This window comes from Diadema antillarum, unplaced genomic scaffold (genome assembly GCF_040938485.1).
Source record: "Diadema antillarum isolate AM-2024a unplaced genomic scaffold, OU_Dant_1.0 scf00000197, whole genome shotgun sequence".
Lineage (NCBI taxonomy): Eukaryota > Metazoa > Echinodermata > Echinoidea > Diadematoida > Diadematidae > Diadema > Diadema antillarum.
In genome coordinates, this window is record NW_027271086.1 from 2,161,445 (window position 1) to 2,174,029 (window position 12,585).

The 12,585-nt window shown below is 39.3% G+C and overlaps 1 protein-coding gene across 1 annotated transcript in view; it reads left to right on the forward strand.

Moving 5' to 3' along the window:
• Positions 1-12,585, forward strand: part of LOC139723716 (rapamycin-insensitive companion of mTOR-like) — a 127,103-nt gene that overhangs the window by 36,237 nt on the left and 78,281 nt on the right. The gene's annotated exons all lie outside the window — the stretch shown is intronic.

The following is a 12,585-nucleotide window of genomic DNA, read 5'->3' on the forward strand; positions in this document are numbered from 1 at the left end:
GCAGTACATGTATGTACACGCCATGTTGTTCTGCTGATAAATTCATGAAGGAGCAGATTACGCATCATCTGCCGTGCTCTGGCAGCAAACTCTTGCCTCAGCATGCATCACTGTGATAATGGTGACTCTTGGCAGGCACATTTTCTGTTTTCCCTTCTCTCCTTCCTCCTTTCCCTTCTATCCCCTCCTCCTTCCTTTTGTTTTCTCTCCTTCCTTCCCCATCCTCTCCTTCCTCAAGTCCTACTGTTTTCCTTGTCATCCTCCACCCTCCACCCATCCCCTTTCCCTACTCCCCTTATCTCTGCCCTTTCCTCGATCATTTGCTTTCACCAGGGAGATGGGAAGAGATTCCACCTCCCTGCTTCCACTACCCCTTCCTTCTTCCTCCTTGAGGACAGCCCTAACCCCTTCTCCTTTTTTTAAGCACTTCTTTTCCCTTTTCCAATCCTCCTTTCCCATGTAAAGCTCTCATAACCCTTCTCCTTCTCCTTTTCCACTTCCAAATGTTCCCCATCCCCCTCCTAAAATCCACTCCCAATTTCTCCCATCTCCTTTCTTCTTTCTTCCTTTCCCTCCTTTTACCTTCTTTCTCTTTTCTCCCCATCTCCATCCCCTTCCTACGTTCCACTGCCATTCTGTTTCCCCATCCCCCATTTCAAGAAGGAGTCTTTCATTCAGCGGTGTTTGGACATCGACTGGAGTCCGACTACCACGGGATGAGTCATATCTTCAGAAGATAGAGAGATAGACAGAGAGAGGGAGGGAGATGAATAGTGAAAGAAGAGAGAGAGAGAGAGCGAGGGAACGAGATAGAGAAAAGAGCGCTAGAGTGTGAGGGAGTCCCGTCGTGCAAGTCATTAGCATCATGAATGTAAGTGCATCGTGGCTACGTCCTCCTTCCAAACCCTCGGCCAGCCTCACCTGTGAGACGTCATCTCATTCAAGTCTGTAGAATCTTTCCCCCTCTCTCCCTCACTCCTCCCTCCCTCCCATTCTAATCTTTCCAGATATTGTGCTTCCTATGAAAAGTCAAATCGATCTGCATAAAAACTGCACCAGCAACATTACCCGCAGCAGAACTTATCACAAGATTTTACTGTACAAGTGGAAATGTTTGCATTCAGAGTATTATTTTTTTTTTTTGCCCTCGGCCAAGTAAAGATGAATTTTGCTTGTGCTAATTTTGCTGAATCAAAATATCAAAATAGTATTTAATTCGTACTACAGAGTATAGCAAGCAGAAGATTCCTGCGCTTTTGTTTCTGTGCCATATTTCACATCGCACAAAATGCACAAACAATTTCCACTATTACCGGAACTCATTTTGATTATGTGGTCTATGAATAGAACATGAGTAACTGCAGGAAAGGATGATATGAACTCGCTTCTGGCTACAAAATTGTGTAATTTTTCTTGGAAATCTGTCTTTCTTCTGTGAATAGCTCTGGATTGTGTTCCACCTCCACTTTGCTAGATGTTTTCTTCAATGTAGAATATAGGCACTTTCATCATTGTGTGCCTGCAGGTATTATAAAAGATTTATAGGCAGCACTGGAATTGATATAATGGTTGTACTGACATAGAATCACACAAATAGATTCTGCTTATCACTGAGACTGATGTGATAGAGAGCCTGGATTTTGGAGGCAAGGTTGTCGGATCACCAAGTTCTTTCCAGGGTGTTCAGACGCAAAAAATTTATACTAGAACGGTATAGCTATACCAAAACGTTGTAGCTGTACGATGAATTTATATGTCTGAACGCTGACTAACAAAATGACGTATAGCAAAACGACGTATAGCGAAACGACGGCCAGAGCATCGTTTCAAACTAGAACTCGATAACGAATCAGCATTCCATCGTGTCCATTGTGCGTCTGAACATATGGCGACCATGGTACGGTATAACTGGGCGGGGCTTAATGGGAGCGAGAATGAAATGTGACCTTATGCCTGTCACTCATGACCATAACAACATGTGCAGTGAGAAACTGCACATCTATACGATGTTTTTCCAGAATGGTCAAAATTATCGTCTGAATGGTCTGTCGGCTATACCATGATTCTTTATACGTTGTTTCTTTATCGACTTTTGGTATAAGCTGACTTGCGTCTGAACAGGGGGTATATTACTGATGGCCAGCTTCATGCATACTTTATCAATGAGATATTCAGGTGGTGGTTCCGAGAAGATTAAAGTGGGATGGGCTGACAGGAATAGATACATGTGGCTGAAAGAACTGATAACCAAACCACAACGCATCATCACTTTATCAGCAATGCTGAGTAAGAACCAAACAATAACGGTGAAAGTACTTTCGTTCCTGATACATTTTTTTGGGGAGGGAGGGGTTGGGGAGGAGGCATGTTATCCTAAAACTGTTTGGCAGTGATAATGGTATTTTTGCTTTGTCTTATCAGACTGTTGAATGGGCCCAATAATGCCTCAAAGGTCAAAAAGGTGTGTGGCAGTAAAACATTGAGGAAAAGGTTCGATCATTGATTCTTTTCCTCCCATACTGAGGGGTGCCCTTTGTATTCTGTTTTGCTGTATTTATCAATACCACATCTATTTGATACAGAAAAATAAGAGTTACTGAAAGGAGGTAAATTTTGGACAAAGAAAAACATTCAACATGTACATTGAATCTGAAAAATTGAAGGACACTTTATATAAGATTAGAAATCTGATCTCAGATTTTCTTCTATGTTGGCATGTTTGCAAGCTTCCTCTACGTTCTTGTCAAATGCTGGTACATGAGATATTTTACAGAACTGTCTGATTCTGATTTGTGTGGTAGAACATTCAATGCCCTCATGCAATGCATAATTTTAATCCTGTTCAAGTGATTAAGGGCATTATATATTCATAGATTTCGGTCGCATGCCTCTTGTTTGATCTGATTTCCACAATATTTTTTTTTTGAAAGAACAGAGAGGACTCCGTGAATAATTCAGAGATTTGACACAGCTCATGTTTCACTCCATGACGCAAAGAGCAGCGCTGTATAGTGCAGAGGATACTGTAATATTTGACTTTTATACAGCATAAATTATATACGTTTTACTCTGTCCTTTCATTATGGAGGCACACATTTCACATGTTCTACCCATGCCATCCACACTGTTTCACCCTGTGTTTTTGTTAGCTCACCTGAACCAAAGGCTCAAGTGAGCTATTGCGATCGCCCTTCGTCCGGCGTCCGTCGTGCGTCGTGCGTCGTGCGTCGTGCGTCGTCCGTCGTGCGTAAACTTTTTACATTTTCATCTTCTTCTTGAAAACCCCAAGACCGATTTTCATCAAACTTGGCAGGTAGCATCCCTAGGGGGTTAGGAACTCAATTTGTTAAAATGGGCACCATGCCCCACCCAGGGGGCCCCCAGGGGGGCCCAAACCCCCCAAAATTAAGGAATCTGTAAAAATCTTCTTCTCTAGAACCAGAAGTGATAGAGCTAAGTTAATACTCTGAGTTAGTACATTGATGACTGTAGTTTCAAGTTTGTTCATGGCAGAATCAGGGGTGCCCCCCTTGGGACCCAGGGGAGGGGGTGGGGAGGGGTTCTAATGGGGCCTAAATTGTACATTTTCATCTTCTTCTTGAGAACCCCATGACCCATTTTCACCAAACTTGGCAGGTAGCATGCCTAGGGGGTTAGGAACTCAATTTGTTAAAATGGGCACCATGCCCCACCCAGGGGGCCCCCAGGGGGGGGGGGGGGGGCCCAAACCCCCCAAATGAAGGAATCTTGAAAAATCTTCTCTAGAATCAAAAGTTATAGAGCTGAGGTAATACTATGAGTGAGTACATTAATGACTGTAGTTTCAAGTTTGTTCATAGGAGATCCAGGGGCGCCCCTCTTGGGGGCAGGGGGGGGGTTGGGGGTTGGTTGGGAAGGTCCAAATGGGGGCCTGAATTGTACATTTTCATCTTCTTCCTGAAAACCTCATGATGGATTTTCATCAAACTTGGCAGGTAGCATCCCTAGGGGGTCAGGATCTCACCCCACCCAGAGGGCCCCAGAGGGCCCCAATATTCCCAAATTAAGGAATCTTTAAAAAATTGGGCCCTTATTGTACATTTTCATCTTCTACTTGAGAATGCCTGGTCAAATTTTGGTAGAGCTGTGAATAATTTAGATTAGTGACTGCGTGAAAGATGAACTTGCGATACTCAGGTGAGCGCTAGACCCGCGGGTCTCTTGTTTTAATATTGCTTGAGACGTTTTCGTGACATGTATTCTATTCACACATGACCTTTTTTTTTTTGAGGATGGGGACAGTCTCACTTGAGTGGCCATGCTGCAAATTGGCAACTTTTAACGGGCGACTCAAGATGTTTGCTATCAGTGGCGATGTGCGGTGCTTTTCATGCGGGATATTGGTATAATGGCCCACTGTATTTGTCATTCAAGCATATCAGTATCTTTATTGATGAACTTTGTGTGTATGTATGGCATACAAAATTATAATTGATCTTTCTTTTACTTTGTTTTGATACAGTGAATTAGTGATTTCCTTACGTGTATGTTCTCTATTAAAGCTCTCCTGTGCTGATTGGTAATGTTGTCGTCTCAACTCCTGTTTAATATCAGAGGGTGACTCTGCTCCTGGAAGAAATGATTCGTTAGTGGCAACATTGCAACTGCCTACCATACCTGTAATTTCTTGTGACATTGTGTGTTGATGAACTTCCAATTACAATGGTTGTACAAGTATGCATTTCCACCTTCAACCCACACAGTCTATCTGTAGACTGTAGAACATCATGTGTTTGTGACTAACGGTTTCTACTGATGTTTGTGACCAAGCATTTCTACTATTTTCTTCAAAATATGTTTTTGAGCCCAAATGTCAAAGGTTAATGATCTTGTTTGACCATAAAAAGATCATGTGCAGTGTGGTTGGCAAACAAAATTATTCCCCGTCAGAAGGTAGAAATGGTAACTTGCAAAGGTTGACTCTGACGTCCAAAACCAAATGTGAAAAGTTTGAAAAAGCTGTGGCATATTTGACCTTCGGTTATGGTCGCTGATACATTGGACACCTATCCCAGGTTGCCTTGCACTGTCTTGTCAACGGTGTTTACAGCATGTTATGACAACCCATATATTGGCCTATATATGTATGGTCTTCCGCCGTCGTCGCGGGTGAGAGATCGAATGCGATAGAGCGGGAATGCGTCACGATACGATGATAAATTGGAGATGCGGTGAGCGCCGACGGACGGTATGCTAATAATAGCCAGTGGTCACCCAGTGTCTTTCTTTGGCTGGCAGCGTGGGTAAAACGGAAAGTAGATGTTGGTCAAAAATGCACCTGATCCTGTGGTATTTATGCAAAAATTAATGAAGTGGCTACGTGCATCCTTTATATCAGCCATCTCCTGTCAAATCATATTTCTCTTTTAGTCTGTTTCTGTCTTTTACACTCTCTCTCTATCTCTCTGTCTCTCTCCTTTACTTCCTATACTGTCAATCATGATATATTCGCGGCATGAATTTTTTGCGAATTGGAGCCGACGGCCTTTTTTGCGGCATGAAATTTTCGCGAACTGCCACTGGCATTCAATGCACATAGTGTAGACAAGAACTTTCGAGTGCATTTTAATTTTGTGAATCTTGGTGCTCGCAAAATTAAAATGCATGCGAACATTCCTCGTTTTACAGTATACTGTAAAACACGATATTTTCGTGGCATGCAATTTTCGCAAATGGGAGCCAACGGCCATATTCACAGCATGAAATTTTCGCTAGTTGCGTCTAACATTCAATGCATGAGATCTTTAGTGTGCATTTTAATGTCGCGAAGCTTGGCTCTCGCGAAATTCATGAAATTAAAATGCATGCGCACATTCCTCGTTTTACAGTATATCCCTTTTTCATCAGCTCTCGTGATAATACTGTAAAACAAGGAATTTTTGTGTGCATTCTAATTTTGCAAATTTCGCGAGAACCAAGACTCACAAAATTTAAATGCATGCGAAAGTTCCTGTCTACTTTATATGTGTTGAATGCCAGTGATAATTCACAAAAATTTCATGCAGCGAAAAAGGATGCCGGCTTCAATTCGTGAAGATTTGATGGTGTGAAAATACCTTACTTTATAGTATTTTTTATGCACTTTGTATATTTCCATATCTCTTTCTATTAAATACCTGCCAACTTGGGCTTGTTCACAATAAATTAATTTCTGTTGCGTACCATACAAAAATAAAAGAGTAGATATACTACTTAGAAGTTGTTAATTCATGTGTAGTTGAGTTATATACTGTAGGAGGGTTGCCCATTAAATGTCAATTTAGCACGAGCAGGTTAATATGTTTACTTTAGATTTTTACAAGGATAATATTAAGTGGTCAGATGTCACTGAAGTTGTCACAAGGACTACCAAGTACCAATGAAAGAGCACTGTCTTGGAGATGAAAAATCTATAACTGTAGGTATTCTGTTATGAATGCCCAGATGATGATATTTTCTCAAGGGCACAGAGTTGTAATGAGATATACCGTACACATTTTTCTTTTTCTCAGGAAACTTGTAGCCAGTCTTGTAGCAGTTCGAGGTAATCATGTGTACAAATCACTGTAAGAAAAGTTTGTGCAAAGATGTGCAATGAAAAAAAAAAAAAGTGATAAAAAAAAAAAGATGACTGCAGGCTCAAAAGTATTTCAATCTAACTACTGAAGTGGGTTTGCTGTACACCAGGGAGGTGGAAGAGAGATTTCTTCCACCTCCCTGGCCGCACCTAGCACAGTGGTTCATGTACAAGGTGTATGCAGCAATACGCAGCAGTATGGCCATCAACAAACCCGTTTATCTCAATGCACTTTGTCAAGGCGATTGTTTCCTCTAGGAAGTGGTTGTACCTGATCAAACCCCGGTGACAAGGGGACAATCGCAGACCAGACTATCTATCAATCCCAGGTCAGTGATGACCGGCCAATCGGTCAAACTATTTCGGCGGTCCGTACATTTGTAACTCTGCATGACCGTTTGTGTCATTCGAAGTGGGGCCTTTTTATAGAGGATGTTTTTGCTGACACTTTGTGGAATGGATTGACACTTTTGTCCCTACCATATGATGGCCATGTGAGCGATGTTGGGATCGACAGAAACACAGGATGACATTGTTTGGATTTACCAGTTACTCAAAACGTTTGTTGCTGTACACTGCGTGAAATCATGACTTTTAGTGTACTGTTTCGAGTGACATTGTAATCATTATTAGTGCCATTATCACTGTAATTGAAATCATTATGGTTTTGCTAGACAAAGGCCAGCAGATTTCACTGTCAAAACGTTGTGAATCATTATCATATTCACCTGGCTTCATGAGACAGTAGAGTATTACCTTATTCTTTCATCATTATGGTTGTTGTCATTATGATTTTTATAGTGTATGCCAAGTAGCATTGTTATATTTTCAGCCGATATTCTTGGAAGTCAACAATTCCCCAAATGATTGCCTTCCCTGACACTGATAGAAATGCAATGTACATTATGTATACGCAGCAAAAATTGCTAACTTTTCCCTTGAAAAATGATTATACTTTGTTCTCATTTTGTCGCTGTGGTTGAAGAGCATTGCAGATGGTAAAACCTCTAATATAATACAAACAGGAAAGATTGCAATGCCATGGGAAGCCAGTGAAATTGCAAGAATTTTTCCTCTCACATAAAGACAGCTAGAGCTTCATGAATTGTGGGAACAGACAAAACACTTGTTGATTCTTTTAGAAGATGCAGATTTGTTTTTCTGTTTTTTTTTATTTTTGTGTTTGTTTGTTTGTTTGTTTTACAATACAAGGCCATCAGAATCTTGATTTTTTATTGCATAGTAGTCCTGGCCAGTAGCTGGCCCATTCACAACTCTAGAATGTGTTGTGTCAGTGTACTTTTAGTCAAGGCTACACACATAAGTATGTAAGTTGAGAAGATACAGCTAGAGGCTCTCATACAGTGTACATGTACAAATTGTACCATGCAGAATATCCAGTATTGTTTTGTACAGTAACGTCGAGTCAACCATACAACTACCATGTACAGTAGGTTGGAGTTTGAGGATTTTGACTGGTTGGTGGTGATTCCAGGAATTGAGGGTGTGATTGACGGAGATACGAGACTTGTTTCAGAACCCGTAGAATTGAATGTCCTCGACCGTGCCTTTGCTTGACGACACATGCTTGAAAACAGCTGCACATGTGTGTGTGTGTGTGTGTGTATGTGTATGTCTGTTTAATTCTGAGTTTTTCTTTTTAGCTGGTTGTCCTCTTTAATAATCTATGCCTTCCCATTCAGCACCAGTGAATGAAGCACACTGGATTAGAGTTGAGGGCTTTAATGTGCAGGAAGTGCGAGCGGATATGAAGACCCAAGCTATGGACATAAACTTTGTTTGAATTGTACAAATATGAAGGGGGAGGGATGCTTCTTCCCCCCCCCCCCCCCCTTCATCCCAAGCTTTCCATGTGAATGCCATGTGCACTCTGAAAACAATGTGGTTAGTTGTTGGAAATTCTCTCACCGGAGAATAAGAAGAGGGTGGTTCCGCAGCGATTAGACATCGTTGGCATGCAGTGCTCTACACAGGTCATTAGAGGTCAGTAATAACAGGCAGTTGTTGGCACATGGTGAAAGAAAAAACAAGTTGTTGATTGCTGCAAGTATAATACAAGTACACTGTGTTCAAAAGTGTGGGGATTGTGATATTGTTGGAAGTGTCAAAATAAAGACTTTTGCACAAAAATCATGTTTGTTTGTTTGTTTGTTTGTTTGTTTGTTTTGTGTGTGGAATATTTCTAAGCTACTACTGTATCCCCCTATTAAATGTCATCGCTCTTTAATGGGTTATTGCAACTCTACAAAAGTTTGATGAATGAATAAATGAAAATTGCTTTGTGTGGATATTATATTAAATATTATTTATTTATATTTATTTATATTAATTATATTAAATTTGTGTATCATACAAGGCCAATAGAAGACTGATGTGACACTTACACAAATGTACAACATCACCTCACCGAATATGAATATGTGGCTGCAATTAAAATCACTGTTTAAACTTGTTGAAAACTAGTCCCGAGTATAAATTGGGCAGCTCTCTATGGTAAATGCGTGTTAAAGCTAAATCAGCTTGTCCTCAACAGGTTAATAGAAGAAAGACAGTTTAAAAGTCCAGAATTTTCTTATTATAGATCCAATTTTCATAAAAACTTCTTTTCTCTGCCTTGAAAAAAATGGTTTGTCTTTAAATCTTTTGTAAACTGGACCATGGCGAGATGTAACACTTTAAAGTATGTCGTCCCTTTTGCAACCTGAAAATTGAGATTCCTTTCATGAGCTGGTGTATTCATTGTACAGGAAGGTACAAAATTAAGACTATTCCTCGCAGTAAATCTGGAAAATTCTTTATGATTGCGAGTGTAATAATACTTAAGATTTCTAGTGAATGTATTCGGACCTTGAAAATTTTTACTGTTATTCTTGGTACAAAAGGGGAGCATATTCTTAAATGACATTTGGTTTTTTAGTTTTTCCTTTCTTGTTTAAGACTTTGAGATGTATTACTGTAAAATTGTATGCATGATGTTAGAATACATTATTCTTTAACCATGCAAAATTTTGTGATGTGTGAAAAGGGGATATACGACCTTTAATGGGATCATATGTGACCCTGCATCACAAAACCAACAAAAAGTTGCCAGACATGGATTTTTAGTTAAGAGCATATTCTGAAAGAGCAGACTTTAAGCTTTAAAATGATGTATAACTCAAATCATATGGACTCTCCTAACCTATCTAAATATTGGAAAGAAAGCACACACTCTGGAAAGTGTGAACTGAGAAAAGAGGCTCTGAAGCACAGGGTCTATTCAACCACTTAAAGGGATCGTATAGTTCTGGTTGAGACGTAATTTCAGGTTTCTAACATTTTTTGGTGAGATAATGAGAAACCTCCTATGAAATATGAAAGAGCATGTCATTCCATGAGGAATTCAACTTTTATTTGATGAAAATTGGTATTGAAATGGCTGAGATATCCAAAACAGAGCGATTCCAATAAAGTGTGGGACCCACACTTTATTATGGTTGCTTTGTTTTACTTTGTTTTTGGATGTTTCAGTCATTCCAAACCTGATTTTCTTCAAATAAACTTTGAATTCCTCTTAAAATGGTATGCTCTGTACTATTTCATAAAGGTTTTCTTGGTATCTCACAAAAAGTTAAAAGCCCAATTTTCATCTCCACCAATACTGTACTATCCCTTTAATCTTTACCAAGCCATGCTAGCTGTGCAATGAATGGGACAAAAAATCAGGATTTAAACCACTGGAGTAACAACAATGAAGGGATTATCAGATTAAGTTGAAATTGAGCATGCTTTATTGACACATTCTGTCCATGCTTAATGCCAACTTTCAAAGCAGCAGCATCATCCTTTCTAAAGTTATTTGAGTTGAAAATTAAAAGTGTGTACATGGTTTTTCAAGAAATGAAAAGGGGACTCTAAAGACACATCTAATCACACTATTCTTTAAAAAGCGTTCGAGATAAACTGCTAAAAAGCACACTTTCCTGTTCGTTTTATGATCCCAAATTTTGGCATACTGCAGATGAAGACTTTCTCTTTCAGAAAAAGTCAAGATTGGCTAGGCTGACCCAGTTCACCTATTTTCAGTCCTCACACAAAATCAGTGCGTGCGACTTTTTGTTTGTTTTGTGATGCACGGTCACATATACTGTATATGCCCTATATTTCGCAAGTTTAAATTTTCGTGAATCGGGACTTCCCGACAATTTCGCGAGTGGTTAAATTCGCGATCGTGGAGTCCTGTACTGAATTGAGAAATGTATACGCATACGTCACGTTCATATCGGCATTAGAGTCAATATTTTCGCGTGTCTTTAATTTCGCGAATAGCAGCTGACTCGCGAAATTCGTGAAAATAAAAACCTTGCGAGATATTCGGCGAATACAGTAGTTTTTGTTGAGACTTAACTTCAGGTTTCTAAGATTTTTGGGTGAGATAATGAGAAACTTCTTAGGACATATGAAAGAACATGTAATTCCAAGAGAAATTCAATGTTTGTTTGATTAAAATTGGTTTTGAAATGGCTGAGATGCCCAATATAGAGCAATTCTAATAAAAAAGTTGGACCCACCTTTTATTATGATCGCATTGTTTTACCTTGTTTTTGGATGTCTCAGCCATTCTAAGACCGATTTTCATCAAATAAACTTTGAATTCCTCTTAGAATTGTATGCTCTGTACTATTTCACAAGTGGTTTTGTGATATCTTGCAAAAAGTTAATAGCCCAATCCTCATCTTTACCAATACTATACCATCCTTTTAAATGTACTCTTTTGAACAAGGTGTGGTATGACATTTTAAGTAGCATTCTGAGGGAGGAATAACAAAGCGGTTGGAGAATTGAAGACAAAAGAGAGACAGGATGTTGCCTTTTTGGAACAGGTGTATTCTTGGTGGGACAATCAACCACACTGTATGCATGTGTTTATGTTTGTGTAAATGTGTGTGTGTATAAATAGCATCATGTGGTGGGTTACTGGCATTCCTGTGATCGATCAATCAATGCGTGTTGTTGTCTTGTTCATTGCATTCCTTCAGCACTTTACATACGAAGTCTTGACATTCCATCTGGCTGGAAGCAGTTGTTGTTGTTTTTTTCTCCTCTTTGAATCCTGTGGAATATGCACAATGTATATCATACATCGGTTGTTTTCTCTTCCCAGAGTTTGTTTTTGGTTTTGTTGCTATTCTAGGTGTTCATTTGGGCTGAGAGTCTTGTTGTTTTGCATTCATCTGTGTGTAGCTACAGTAATTGACATTTGAGAGGTTTCTTCAGTTGGTCTTACATTGTAATTGTGTGTTTTTTCTTGAATGCATGTGCTGTTCTTTCACTGAACTATATAATGGATTTTTATAATTAGTTGGAATGTCATCTTCAGAGAGATTCTTACAGAAGATAAAGTTGTAGCACAGGTGTGTGACTTCTTAAAACAATATAATCCCTGTTTTGTCACTGCTGCATAGAAGTGATTGTGTAAACTGTGCATTTCCCTTTAACTGCACAATGCAAACACATTCATGATTCATGAAAACATTAAAAAAAACTCTACAATTTTATGGCTGTCTATTTTTCTTTATCTGGTTTTTAACAAAAATCCTGCATTTCTTGTTTTGTTAGTTGATTCTTCTCTAATCATTGGAGTTGACTTCTGTTTTTATACAATAAGGTGGCATGTCACTCTTATTGGAATACAGACAAACATTATAATTTGTACTTGCCACTGATCCAAGCCCTTTGTAGTTGATCTTTGGATTTTCAATCCATAGTCTCTGCAGAGCTTGGGGTGGTTTAATGTAGGAGTGAAGTCCTATTTGCCAACTTGATGAAGATTTTATGTTGTAGTTAATGTCTATTGATAAGAACATTGGTGTGAACTCAGTGTGATGTCCTCTAGTGAACTGTGGTATAAGGGGGATAAATGTTGCTGAGAGTACTTTGATATGTTCCTTGATTCTCATTTTTCAGTTGTAGCTTATATCTCACATAAG